The following is a 15,465-nucleotide window of genomic DNA, read 5'->3' as shown; positions in this document are numbered from 1 at the left end:
ATATGAGCCTGACAGACACTGCCGACCATTATACACAACAGTACCTGAATCTCGTATGCTGCCTATCTCAGACCAAGTACGGGGGGAAGGGGTTAGCCTTGGAAATAAGGGGACGGGTTCCAAGGAGAGTAGAAAAAATCTGATAGAAAGCTGTACACACATAAACAAGGAGTACAAGAGATGACGAAGAGATTTGTTCAGTGGCAGCAAGGCAATAGCATTAATTTATATTAAAGCCAAAAATCAGATTTCTGTGACATTCTTTACTGGTAGCAGCCAAAATTCAGGAGTGGATAAAGCAGGCAGGGTGCACTTTGAGGTAAGACAGAAACCGTAATCGGTCAAAATCAAACTAAGACAACGAATACAAAAACGTCATATAATCTGCACAGCATTACATGTTCCTAATGAGCAGCAACAGTGACTATCACCACTACTATTGCAACTACAACTTGTGCTAATAAAATAAAACATCAGAAAAAGATTCTAGGGTGATGGCAATAACATCACTAAATGATTGACCAAGGAATCCAGGCTAAATGGGAGGAAAGTGAGGCCAGAACTGATACGGATAGAACGACTGGAAATCACAGTGAGACAGGAGGCATCACAAAGGATAACAAGACACATTATTAGAGTAAGTAAAGCTAGTTGCTAGAACAACAATCCTAGTGTTGTAACACAAGAAAGGTTTATTTAGCTCATGAGAAATCTGGTGCTGATGCTGCGCTAGGCGGGTAGCTTTCCTCTAGGTGGTGACTCAGAGACCCAGGATCCTTTCACCCAATAGTTTCTTGGAGTACTCAACTTCCGGCTGAGCGATTGGCAAGATTTAAAAGCATCCAGATCATGTACTGTACCTTGGTGGCCAGTTAAATGTGGTATACCTCACCTTCACCCACGTTCCAGTGACTAAAGTTTGCTTCAGGGCTACACCTTGACAGATTGCAATTCAGAAATACCATCTTTCATTGAGCCCAGACAGGAAATGAAATGGCCTCCTGAAAACATAACATTGCTTCTGCAATGTAGAATCACTGCCCTCACAATCTAATATCAACACAGAGACAGACAAGCACCATTTATTCGATGAGATGGTCAGATATTATGAACTAGGTTCTATGGAGTCACAGGGGAAGGGGTGATTAATTCTGGCTGGGTGGGTCCAACGAACCATGACTGAAAGGTTGACTTTAACCTGGGAGGCAACCTAGCAGGGGAGAAAAGAAAGGGAATTCCTGATGGAGAGATAAGCATTAGCCAAAACACAGAAAGAGCTTGGGAAGAAGATGGCATGGTTATGGGGAAAAGACCTGGAGGATGAGGCTTCTGGCAGAGGAAAGGCCAGCTCAAAGAAAGGAGAGCTAATCTGAGGGTAAAATGAGGCTTTCTGAAAGAGAGCAGCTCATAGCAGTCTCTGTAAATCTTTCCTCTTAAGCTGATAATATTTCTGGGGAAGAATACTCCAGTCTTGCACTAGAGGGCACGGTCTGGCTGCTGGCATTTTTGGAGCTGTGTTGGCAAAGCTGGCTAGAAACCTCGCGTTTAGGTGCTAACTGAGCAGCACAGGGAAAGTTGAATCTTAAACCAGTGCTGGTAAATGTTAAGAAACTACCCATTCACATGAAGAACCCCTCAAAACGTTACAAGTTCAGACCAATTACATCAGGAATTGTGAGTGAGCAGGTTTGCTTAAAAGTCTGCTTATGACATAGTTAGATTCCCAGATCCCAACCCCAGCCAGGCGAACGCCCACCCTCGCTGTGGGAGAAGACTGGAAATACAGTCTCTCGATAAGATAAATCAGATGCTTCCTAAACTGGGCGCACCAGGCACAGTTGAGAGTGGCTCTCATGTAAGAACAACAAGAAAAGTATGTCTCCTAAACGCGAGGTTTCTAGCCAGCTTTGCCGACACAGCTCCAAGAATGCCAGCAGCCAGACCGTGCCCTCTAGTGCAAGACTGGAGGATTCTTCCCCAGAAATATTGTCAGCTTAAGAGGAAAGATTTACAGAGACTGATATGAAATAGCCCAAACTCACCATTTGACCCACAGTCAACCCACTCCATGAGGCCAGAGCTTCTAATAAACTTTTCCTGTGACCTAATCTAGTTAGTATTTATGGTTCTCCAAGGTCACTATGTATTTCTAACTTGAAATACAGAGACCAAAACAGACACAAAAATCACCTCAGAGAAAACAGACACCATGTGGGGAAAAGATAACTTAAAAATAATATCTCTTTGGAGAGTCAAGAGATGATACTGCATCTAGAAGAAAAGAGGATGCAAATAAAAAGCATACTCAGAGCCAGATAAAAGCACTTGGAAACTGAAAATATGCCAGCAGGTATTAATATGTAAGAATTCAATAGAAGAAACAGATTTTACAGTATGCAAATTAAATAGAACAAAAATACATACTATATTATAAAACAGAAAAAAATGACAGAAGGATAAAAAATAAAAAGACCATCCCTTGAGGTCTAATGGCTAAATAATGGGGTTTCCAAAAGAAGAGGAGAGTAGAAATGTAAGGGAGAAAATTACCAACCAAATAAGCCAGGAAAAATCCCCCTAACTAAATAACACTAGTTTCCAGAATGACAGAGCCCGACACAAATGATAAAAATCCTATAATAAACAAGGGACAAGGAGGAAGGGATGGGGGCAAGGAGAGAAAGACAGAGAAAGAAAGCATGGGGAGGAAGGAGGAGGAGGAGAAGGAGAAAGAGAAGGAGTGGGGAGGAGGGAAAAGGAAGGAAAGGGGGCAAAGAAAAAACCCAGTAACATACAAAGACTCATGAATTGGAATGGTTTCAGGCTTCTCTCAACACATGTCAGAAGCTAGAATACATGGAAGAAAGCCTGCAACATTCTAAATGAAATGATCCCTTATGTATTATTATTAAGGTATTATTATAGTATATCATAACCAACCAAACCATAAATCAAATGTGGGAATAAAATAGACATCTTCAGAGATGCCAGTTCCCAAAATCTTATCTGCCGTATACTCTTTTCCAGAGAGCTCTGCTCTGCCAAAGGCTCTACTTCCCTTAAACAAGGGAGAAAGCCAAAAAAGAAGAAAATATGCATACAGAAAATAGGAAATCCAACATAAAAGAGAGGTGAAGGGAATCCTAATGATGACTGAAATGACAGGTCCTGAAAGGCAATTCTGTCCCCAGCAAAAAGGTTAAAATCACCAGATTGGAGTACAGAAGAAGGTCCAAGAAAGAATTTTTGAAAAAAATATAATTGATAGAGTAACTGATATTTCTGAACATTTTGAAAGGAAATCTGGACAGGTGGCAGAGATTTGGAGAAATTGGGTTATATATATGGAAAAATAAGCAAACAAAAAAATATAAGACAATCATTAGCTCTAAGGAAAATAAAAAGTTATTCAGGAAGGAAAAATGATCAGTTGAGACAATATGATTCAGCTGGGAATAGTGTTTGCAGAGTCATAATAATAAACAAGATACTGATTTAGCCCAAGTTAGGACATAACTATAACGAGAAGATGTGGGTATTAGGGAAGGATGTGCATATGTGATAATGAAAGAGGGAGAAAACTGAAAGATCACGAAGTAGTGCCATCTGGAACTACACACTGAAAAAGGAGTGAAATGGGGACAGTGGCTGTGCTGGAGAGGGGGACATCGAAGGAGGGAGGAAAGGGGCTACGGCTTTCTGAAGGAAATTTTGTGGAATCATCGACTTTAAGTGTAACTATATAAATAACATTTATTAAAAGCAAGTACACAAACAGAAACTGAAAACTAAAAGTAAACCTTCTCAAATGGGGCATGAGCTCTCCGCACTTGTGTCTCTGCACTGCTGATTCTGGACTTCACTTCTGATTCCGAAGGGTTTCTGGGCAAGCCGAAGAGAGTGCATTTTCCCCAACAACCACATTTTAAACAGGGAGAGTGCGGGAGCATGACTTGGTAAATGCAGCTGCACCTAACTATGTGATAGAGACTAACGTTCAAGATCAATCACAGTTGTTATTAACGTATGTGCAAACTCCACACAAGTTTTTCTAAGTAGTTCTCCCTTAGTGCTTACACTCTGGGATTCCTAGGTAGCTGCCTTGTGGGTGAATGGGTGGGAAGATAGAGTCCTGACAGGCAGGGAACATCAGGAGAAGCATCTAGACAACCAACCACGTAGCACTTAACAAGGCGGTAACAAGCCAGTGGTCAGAAGAATGTAAAAGACAGCAACAATAACTATTCAACATGAGCGTGGAACTTCTAGTTTAAGAAAGACTCACATCCTTTTTTGAAAAAAAATGGCTTGAGGAGAGCACAATTGTGTCTGTGCAACAGCTAAAGTGCAGGTGTCCTGAGTCAACAGCCCCAACTGAGCTCCCAGCCAGCACCAGGATCCGCCCCGCAAGCCATGTGAGTGAACCATCTTGGAGGTCCAGCCCACTCAGGCCAGGCGATTCCAAACCCAGCTCCCTCTGACTGTATCTCCAGAGATGCCCAAGTAAGAACCACCAGGCTGAGCCTAGTCTGTCCAGAGGACCAGGAAAAGTAATAATAAGTTTCTGTTTTAAGCCACTAAGTTTGGAGGTGGTTTGTTATGCGACAATAAACAGAATAGGGATGATCTACACCAGTCCACTCATTTTACCGATAGGAAAATAAAATCTAGAGTAGAGGGGGTCTTTCCCAAGGTCTCAGAGCAGGGTGGTGGTTGAGTCAGGAACAGATTCAGGCCTCCAGACCTCAGGCCATGGGTTCATTCACCAAGGCCATTTAATCTGTACTAAATATTGCCAATGTTTTTGCCTCCTCTCCTTCCTTCTCTTTCTCCTTCTTCTTGTAACCTTTTATTTTGATATTTCAAACCTAAGGAAATGTTTCAGGAATAATACAAGAAACTCCCATATACTTTTACCCAGATTTACCCATTGTTGGCATTTTACCTCCTTTGCCAATGTTCTTTTAAAGAGAATGGGTTTCTATAGGCAGCAGCCCACAAAACGGATTCCCACTGAGTGGTTAGTCACCACTTGGATCATCCCAGCAGGAAGGAGAGCAGGAATGGGCACCTGGGAATGAGAAGGGTGTAGGAGGGAAAGCTATGGAGACAAGAGAAATGCTAATTAAGACGAAAGTGCATAAGAAAGATCACTTTATCTCCATCACGTATTCCCCAGAAGTAGTTATCAAAACTAGCCTGCCTTGCTGAATACACATTGAACTTGAGCCTGGTGGCACAATTTTGAGTCTTACCAGTAGCCATGTGACCTTAGGAAGGTTTCCTTGATGTCTCTGAGCCTTAGTTTCAGCTTTATGGGCCAGACTGAATAAGTCAACACATGTGAAAAGGCTTTGGGAATGGTACTGAGTAAAGGAATTTTAATCATCTGTATCTGATAGAATCACTTGGGGAGCTTTTTAAAAATTCTGATGCTATGGTCTCATCTTCAGAAATTGTTATTTAAATGTCATGGAGTGAGGTCCAGGAACTATTGTTTTCAAAAACCTCCTGGATAATTTTTAATGTGCTGCCAGGGTTGAGAATGCCCATGGTAGACAACAGCGCTGTCATCCAGGATCTGCCTAAGCCCTCAGCATGAATGTTCCTGGGCTGGGCTGGATGTCCTCTGCCTTCTGCCTTTTCCCACTTCGTTTACCACCTTCCTCACAGAAGTGAGACCTCCTAGTTAGAAGCAGCGTCCATTCTGAGCCTAGTGTGCTTCTCATTTGTTTAATCATTTCATTTCCGTATTGTCTATTTCTGCATCCCCTGATAATTCACATTGGAAAGATTATTTCCTAGAAGTGTCTTATATATTCTAATTCTCTCTGTAACTAGTCAGTTAATCCTTGTGCAGAGGTTTTTCATTTCCACCAAAGTTCAACAGATGTCATTCTTCCCCTCTGGCAGATTATATAGCTAGCTGCTGCTGTACAGACCTATGTAATTTGGGATTGGCAGGAACTGACTCACATGCAAGCACCTCTGAAAAGAAATGTAGAAGGGATTTTATATTCTTTGATGGTCTTAGCAGGGCAAATGAATAATTTCCCAGATGAGTACACCTTTTCAGTAATTACAAAAATATCCTTTCTGATGCATTTATTTCCCATGTTTTTACTACAAATATCCCTGAGATGAACTGTTTACACATTTGAAATTTAAATCCTTCCCTCTCTCCCTTCTTCTTTGTTTTCCTCCCTCCCTCCCTCCTTCCTTCCCTTCCTCTCACTTCCCTCCCTTTCTCCTTCCTTCCTTCCTCCCTTCCTGCCGTCCAAGCATTTATTGAGCACCTGCTTTGTCCGGCACTGAAGATGAAAAGAATAGGGATGCATTCTACACTCCATGGGACTCCTAGTCTGAGAAGAGAGAGAGACACAAACACAATACAGTTTCAAAGATATTATAATAGAGTCACACAAACTTTTGCAGGTCCATTCACCTTTGTTTAGGATATTTATAGGAGAGAGGATATTTTATCTGAATTTGGAAGGATGAGCTTGAAATTTCTTCAGGTTGAGATTTAAGGAAAGTCATTCTGAGCAAAGGAACAGTATGTGCAAAAGCCCAGGATATGACCTGTGTTTCAGGAGAAGTGTCGAGGCAGTTCAGTGAACAGAAGGGTTTTCTTGGGGGAGGAGAGGTGATGAATGGGGATTATTGACTAAACTTGCTGCTGGAGGAAATTCTTAGGGAAAACATCCACCTTAATCCACTTTGGCTTAAGATTTGGTTGGACACTCATCTCTCTGGTCCCAAAACTCTATTTTCATAGCATCCATGGAGACCATCCGGTTGGACTTCTCCAACCTCACCTCATACCGCTCACCCTCGTACTTTCTGTGTTCCTGACTGTAAACTCATTCCTGCATCAGGGCCCTTTCTCTTGCCTTGCTATTCCCCTTGCCTGGAATGTGCAGATCTTCACACGGTTGCCTCCTTCTTGTCACCCAGGTCTCAACTCAAATATCGCCATCTCAAGGAAGCCTTCCCTGACCACTCCATCTGCAGCTACCCTCCCCCTCATCTAGTCACCCTCTGTGAACTCATCTGTAAACTTTCTCTATAGCAGTCATCATTGGATAAGTTGATTTTGTTTACTTGTTCGTATGTTATTGTTCATCTCCGTCTTCTAGAATACACACTCCATGAGAGCATGATCTTTGTCTTATTTTCCTGCTGAATCCCCAGAACTTAGCCAGTCCATGGCATTTGATAAGTATTCAAAAAACTTTCTGAATAAAACAAGCCGGCACATATTTTTGATTGGAGCTATCCCTTCTCAGGGACCAGAATACTCATGTCTTCCACCTCCATCTCTACTATCAAGGTTATCTCAGAAGCAAGATCAGAATTGTTAATGATGAGCATGGAAGGAAAACAGAGAGAAATTCAGAGCCTTAAGGAATACTCTGGCTCCACGAGGCCTGAGGAAATGCCCCTGCCCTCCAACAGAAAAGACTTGTCCACCTACACACAGAGAACAGGCATCTGCAATGTTAGATCTCTCTCCCTCTAGGCAAAGATTGAGGCTCATCTGCCTCTCTGCCCTCATTTTCCAGCTTGCCACATCACTTCTCCTGGTAGATTTCCTCCTTAGAACTGTCAGTTCTATAGTCACATTGCTGCAACTGTGACTGTGAAAGACACCACCTCTTCATACTCTCAGGATTCGGGCCATGTGTACAATGTGGCCCAAGTGAAGAAAGAACAAGCACTTTCTATGCTATGTGGGTGTTTGAGGGCAACACAGTCAGAAGCAGAAGGCTGGAGTCAGGAGGGGAAACCAAGAACAACTCTAACCCTGAGTGACTTGGCTGCTTCACTTGTTGTTCATTCCTAACAAATTTTGAGGGTTTTAGAAGTGTCTCTTATATGTCTGTATGTGTGTGTGTATCCAATTTAAGTAAATCCTACTAATGAAAGCATTTTCAAAGACCATTTTCTTTGGTTAAAGTGAAAATCAATTCAAAAAGCATCTTTATAAAAGAAAAAAGCAAAATAACCTGAGTAAATGTGTTTATTTTATCTTGCCTCCAAGGAAGGAAGACTTTGCATCAGTTAAGACAATCTTCTCTTTCTGGGCCTTGAGTGCTCAGGAGTGAGTCCTGTAGCTAAAGGCAAATTTTCATGTCAGCCTCCTAGATGGCCTTAATTACCTGGTGGAAATTATAGAAGGTGATGCCAAGTGCTATTTGAACCTGTCATTTTCTTTTACTGTTTTGGGGATATAGATATTTTCCACCCTAATGTGGCAAAATATTCAATCAGCTTAAATTATGCATGCACTCCACATCAAACCGTCTAGATGTCAGGAGCAATTCAATATTTTTTTGAATTTGGGAGAATGAAAGCCAGCAAGATGAAAGTTTAGGAGAGCTAGATATATTAGAATTTAACTTTGCAGTATTGGGAAAAACAAGTATAAAAGTGAGAAAAGTTTTCCTTCCTGGTCATACCAGTTGCTGAAATCACTATATGACTTTCATTAGTAACATTCTGGCAATATTGAACAGACAGTTTTAATTTTCAGTGCCTACCATGAGTTTCTAAGTATTCATTTTTAAAAATAGATGTCAGGTAACATGTTATATTGTCACTTGCTTTGTGACTGTGACCATGTTGCCACTTCTCTGTGTCATTGCATTCATTTTTTCAGTGGAGGAAACTTTGTCAGGGCTAATTTGACTATACAGAGATGAGCTCTGGCATTTCTAATTACTTAAGTGGTATAATTGATTAATTTTGGGAATTCAGGAAACATTTATAAAACATCTACTATGTGACAAGAAACTGAACTAGCGTCCACATGAATAAAACACTTGCCCTGCATGCAAGCCATTTCTAAACTCCCGATATAGCCCAGTAATGCTGATGCAACATAGAATGAAACAAGGGTCACAGAGGCAGCGCAGACTAAGGGCTTCTGGTGGGGTCATGGGGAAAGGAGAGCAACTAGGAGTCAAGGATGCAAGGAAAAGTTGGATTTTAGCTGAAATTGTTAAGGATGTGTTAGATTTCAACACATACATAATGGCGGAAGATGGTTGGGGGTGTGTTCCAAATAGAAGAAACCATTTGAGCAAATGCATGGAATTGTACAAAAACCAAGTGTGCTGTGGCAACAGCAAGTGTGGTTAGAGACCAGGATGTTAATGTTGCAGGAAGAGAAAGTATTGAATGAAAGAAAGAGATTTGAGCATAACACAGTAAACTTCAAAAGGATTATGGAAAACTTTATTAGGTAAGAGAGAGCTTGCTAAGGCTTCTGTTTTAGTCTTATGTTTGTGTCCCTCTGAAATTTAACCTCCAGTGTGGTAGTTACAGGAGGTGGGGCCTTTGGGAAGAAATTAAGTGATGAGTGTGGGGCCCCCATGCATGGGATTAGTGCCCTTATAAGAAGAGACATGAGTGCTTGCTCTCTCATTCTCTCTGCTCTGTCACATGAGGATACAGTGAGAAGATGGCTGTCTGCAAACCAGGAAGAGTGCCCTTGCCAGACACCAGATCTGCCAGGACCTTGATCCTGGACTTCCTAGCCTTAGAAACTGTGAGAAATAAATGTTTGTTGTTTAAATCAGCCTATGTGTGGTCTTTTTGTTACAGCAATTTGAACGAAGACAACATCTGAGCAGAGGAATGACAGAATTGTTTTTGGAAGATAATTCAAGCTATGAGGTCTCAGGGACCTTGGCCGGGGCAGTGGCTGTCAGGGTGGCAGGAAGGACTGACAGCTCTGAGTGCCGACCTCATTTCCATCGGCTAGCACTGCGAAGTGCAGGACAGCGGGAACACGGGGATGAGTAATCAAGATTTGTAGCTTCAAGAAGTTCACAGTGGACTAATATAATATCCATCCAGCCTCACTTCCAGCATCCCCTGCTTATATAACCAAGGACCTTTTGGCTGTATCTCTACAGCTAATAACAAATCCTCAAAAAAAAAAAAAAAGTCAAAAGTTTGAACAATTACTCAGGATTTGGATTTGCTAAAACCAGATAGCTCGATATTTTGAAAACTGCAACAAGGAGACTATGGTCTTTCCCTTCATTCAAGTATTTGCTAAAAACAAACCCCAAAACCCAATAAAAAATAAGGAGACATCTTTGTCTCCAATAATCTGGATTCAAAAAATCTAATCATGTGATTTACCCACTGATATGGTTTGGATATTTGTCCCCTCCAAATCTCATGTTGAAATTTAATCTCCAATGTTGGAGGTGGAGCTGAGTGGAAGGCATTTGGGTCATGAGGACAGATCCCTTGTGAATGGCTTTGTGCCCTCCTCGAGGTAATGAGTGAGTTCTCTCTCTGTTAGTTCACACGAGAACTGGTCTTTCAGAATAGTGTGGCATTCCTTCTTCTCTCTCTCACTCTTTCTCTTGCCATGTGAAACGCCTGCTCCCACTTCACCTTCTGCCTTTATTGGAAGCTCCCTGAAGCCCTCACCAGGAGCAGATGCTGGCGCTATGCTTCTTATACAGTCTGCAGAACTGTGAGACAGATAAACCTCTTTTCTCAGGTATTCCCTTTATTCTCAGGTAATGGCCTAAGACACCACTCTGGACCTCATATTCCTCACTTATAAATTAATGATAGTATGTGGTCTTCCTGCTTCAAATAACATGATTGATATTAAAGTACTATGTCAACTGTGGATATTAAAGAATTAGCATAAATAATCAAAATTGAAAAAAATCAAAACTTCATTATAAGATGTCTATAGCAGGAGATAAGTTGAATTTTCTAATCCTTGCTACACTGTTCAGAAGCTCAGAACTTGGATACTCCTGACCACTCTATATATTTCCAACAAGTTGTAGCTCCCTCAATAGACTGTAAGCTCCACACTGGTAGGAACCATGCCTGTCAGTCACAAGTATATTACATAATACATACAATATTTTCTGGCACAGAGTGGTCACTTAATAGAGATTGGTTGAATAAAAATAAAATAATTAATGATTACGGATGACTTTCTCTTCATCTTAGATGCAGGCTTTTTACTTTTGGCTTTTTAACCACTCAATTATCAGCCTACATTTATGTTATCTATTTTTTCATTCAAGAATTGTTAAATATCTACCATGTGCTGGACATTATATTAAACACTGAAGATAAGTTGGTGAAAAAAAATGACTTGGTGCCTATTATCATAAAGTTTTTAATAAATACATTTTTATTAAAACCAGCCTCATGGATCCTATTTTTTCCAAACTAATTCTGTATATTATTATTTTTATTAAAATTATTTAAAATTAAATAAAATGTGTGTCCTTGAGATCATTTGGAACATCTTGGGCTATCTCAAGTCCAAGTAAAAAAAAACCTCTGTCACAAGGATTAATAACTGTAGGACTTTTAAAATTACAATAATGGTAGATACTCATAGCACAGATCTTTAAAAAAATAATTACACCAAAGTTTTTTTTTAAATAAATTTTGGTTTAAGTTTTTTTAAAAAGGAATTTTAACTATTTAGTAAGGACAGAGTCCTTAATGGCTAGGCTAACATCAAAAACTGAATTTTTGAAATTCATCTTGTTTTTAAAATTAAATTCTGTCAATCAACTAAAGACTGAGTGTGAGTATGTGCATGCTGTATAACACTAGTGTAGGGGCCAAACTTCCCCTTTGCCCTCTGAAGGTTTGTTAAAAAAATCAACTCACAAAAGGCAGATTAATTGAAGAAAAGGCACACAAATATATAAATGTGCACATGGGGAGAACTATATAGTGATTAGCCCCCCAGCCCCCGAGTGGGGTTTAGAAGCTTATGTACTATCTTGAGGTTACAGGAAGAATGGAGGCTTGGGTCTAGGCAGAACAGGCCATGGTGGTAAAGCAGGTTATGGGAGACAGAAGAGGAGGCCTGGCTAGAAAAGGTGGTCTTGCTATCTATGTACATGAAACCTCACAAGTAGCAGCTCTCAGAGAGAATAGATGGTAAATGTTTCTTTCAGATCTCTAAATGTGTCAGACTCTCAGCAAATCTCTCCTACCTCTGGACAAGGGAAGGCCTCAGAGAAAGCCTGGCTGCATCAGTGCAGATTCTCTACAGATGCAAATCTCACCCACAAAAGACAGCTTTGCAGGCTGACTTCTGTTTGCTGGTTTTCTAAACAGCCATCTCAAAATATGTCAAAGAAATATTTTTGGGGTAAAATAATTTAATTTCCTTCACTAGAGAACCAGTTTACAAAATGTGCACACTTCCATCAAATATTTTGTTTCAATAAAATAAAAAATAAAGTAGAGCATTCCAGAAAAATGATAAGATACGAATTTATCAGAATTGCCAACCAGCAAAGCCTAAAAGAAAGATTTGAAATATACCTCTGAAGGAAATAAAAATATTAATATTTCACCCCATCATGTATTTATTTGTTATATTTTAAGATGGCTGTCAGAGGGCCAGCAAACAGAAGTAGCACGAAAAACACAATTTCTTTACAATGTATCTCAATGCAGACTTATTTTCATTCATTCTTCTTGGGATTTACTAGGCTTTCTGAATCTGAGCATTTATCAGTTCCAAAAAAAAATCGGCCATTGCCTTCTCAAGTATTAGTTCTATCTCCCATTCTTTGCATTCTCTTAAAATTCTGATGAGTACATTAGAGATATGTACTTCATCCTCTATGTGTCTTCATTTTTTTAAAAGTCCAGTATTTTTGCCTCTATATTCTATTTTCTCTACGATTTCTTCAAATTTATCTTAGATTTTAATAAATCTTCCTTCTGCTATGCCTCATATACTATTTAACACAGCCATTAATTTTCTAATGCCAATTTTGTATTTTACTGAATAGATATTTTATAATTAAGTTCTTTAATTCTGCCTGGTCAAATCTTTATTTATTAATATCTTCTTTCAGTGCCCTATTTTATTACTTTAGGCATTTTAAATATACTTATTTTGTATTCCATTTCTGATAATTCCAATATCTGCCATGCTCATGGATAAGACTTGGTAGTTTATTTGAAAGAAACGTTTACCATCTATTCTTTCTAAAGGCTGCTTGTTACCTGTGAGGTTTTATCTACGTAACAAGACCACCTTTCCTAGCTAGGCCTCCTCTTCTCTCCCTCCCATAACCTATCTTTCCACCATAGCATGATTTACCACCATTACCTGTTTTTAGCCATATTCTGCCCCCATTCTTTCTGTAAACTCAAGATGGTTTAAAAGCATCAACCGTCCGGCCTTTACTTTGAGATCTTATATTTTGTAAGACTCCTGTGCACATTAATAAATTTGTATGCCTTTCTCCTATGAGCCTGCTGAGGGAAATAACAATATTTTACCCCAAAATATATTTCTTTGACATATTAATCTTGAACTTCTGGTCTCAAGCAATCCTCCCACCTCAACTGGTAAGAAATTCTTACCCTTATGCTGGGTGGTCAGGTCCTGGGTTCCCCTCACTGTAGCTTCCAGAAGAGCGGATCTTTGGTATCCTACTCACTTCCCCCAACTATAGGGGCCAAGGGAAAACTTCCCCTTTGCCTTTTGAAGTTTTGCTGAAAACTTTAGCCAATGTGATAATTCAAAGACTATTAATTTACAGACCTGCGATGCTATTTTGAGCAAGTGTTTTAAACCTTTCATATTTAACAAACTTCTCAACATCAAATTTCAAATTCTAAAATTTTTTAAGTCTTTAAGACCTCGAACTAACTTTTGGACTTGGTATGTAAAAATCATATGGAAACATTGTCAAATAAGAAATGCTGTTTAACTTTCTTTGAGTTCTATTTATACAAATGTGTATAATGTGTTCCTAAATTGTATGTGATTCTTAAAATTCTGTTATGTGTTGGTATATGTTATCAGTAATAATTATGATTATGTTAAATTTTTGTATGACATAAAAATAAACAAATTTCCTTGTTAATTGTGTCTTTAATCATGGTTATTCTAAGTCTTTTTCATCCACAGATAATTATTGTTTTACTTTGATTATTCTCAAAAAGTGATTTATAATCAGGTACCAAATTTATTTATTCTTCAAGAAAATTCATGGAAAGGACACTGACAAGTCCTCTTTTTTAACAAAAATATGGAACGCTTCATGAATTTGTATGTCATATTGCCCAGGGACCATGCTAATATTCTCTGCATTGTTCCAATTTTTGTATACGTACTGTTGAAGCAAATACCTTGCAAGTCCTCTTGAATATGTTTCTGATAACTTTGGAGATCATGCAATTGGACTAAATAAAAACTTCCAGGGCTAATTAACAAAATGATGTGTTCACGAGGACTGCTTAACCAACATCAAGCAGAACAAGGGTTAATTATATGGGACGAAACTGATAGAGGAGTAAATTTTTTTTTGTGACTTTTTTTGCTTAAAACATTGCTGATTCTTTTTATGTTACATTTTCTTTTCCAGAGTCAAGAAAACTTTTTTCTTTTGAACTATTTATAACTTTTAACACTTGAGTAAAGTATGCTTTTGTGAGCAAAATTCAAACATTTATTTTTCACTACACCTGATTTCTCCAGAATTTAGAAACTGTTTGTGAGTATTCTTTATTTACATCAATCCAGTTATTTGCATAAGTTAAATAAGAGTCTGTTTTCTTTTATAACAGGACAGAATTGGAGACACTGGTTATTTTACCAAGGCTCTGACTGGAATGACATATTTTCAGATATTACCAGACACTTTGAGAAATTGAGGTTAAATTTATAGAGCTGATAAAAAGCCCTTTTAAAAGACTGGCCTTTACAAGGTTCCTGACCTATAGTAAGTAAAGAACATCACTTTTTGACAGACCCAGGGACCTCCAGGTATTTGGGGAGTTCAAAAAGAGAGACATTCACTGGATTCATGCAGGTTTTACAAGCACAGTCTGATGATAAATCTTTGACTGGACTTCCTAGGCTCTAGGATGTTAAAAGTCTAATCTGAGACTCCTTGTAAAAAAATTCTAACAAAGCCACCTTTAAAAGAGCCTATATAGCCAATCGCTATTCTTGCTGTACTTTATGCAAATAATCAGGCCATATATAATAAGACTAAAACTTATTTTACAAATAAATTTATCTTAATATGATTTGTCTCTGGTATAAATGGGGGACTGAGGAGAAAAAATTATGTTTCAGAAGAAAACTATGAGATACCTATTATTAGATTCCTGCCTTGACCATTGTTTTTGAGTTATTAGAATTTGCCTACAATTTGGACTGAACCCTAAATTCTTTCTTGGCTACAATTTTCCAAACTAAAGTTGTGTTAAAGGAAAAAAACAAATTCTCAAAAATATTTTAAAGAGGTTTATTCTGAGCCAATATGAGTAAGGACAGCTTAGGAAAAACACAAACCCACGACGCCTTGAGTAAGCAGTCCCAAGGCAATCACACTGCACTTTGGTTTTATACATTGTAGGGAGGCAGGAGTTACAAGCAAAGACATAAATCAATACATGGAAGGTATACATTGGTTCAACCTG

The 15,465-nt window shown here is 39.0% G+C and overlaps 1 non-coding gene across 1 annotated transcript; it reads right to left on the bottom strand.

The window, feature by feature from the left end:
* Positions 1-14,060: 14,060 nt before the first annotated feature.
* LOC123631183 lies at positions 14,061-14,166 on the bottom strand. The gene has a single exon (XR_006733050.1). It is a non-coding gene; the product is annotated as a U6 spliceosomal RNA (small nuclear RNA).
* Positions 14,167-15,465: the final 1,299 nt, after the last annotated feature.

This window comes from Lemur catta, chromosome 1, assembly GCF_020740605.2.
Source record: "Lemur catta isolate mLemCat1 chromosome 1, mLemCat1.pri, whole genome shotgun sequence".
Classification (NCBI taxonomy): Eukaryota; Metazoa; Chordata; class Mammalia; order Primates; family Lemuridae; genus Lemur; species Lemur catta.
Note: the sequence above shows the minus strand (reverse complement) of the source record. Positions and strands in the feature narration are given on the sequence as shown.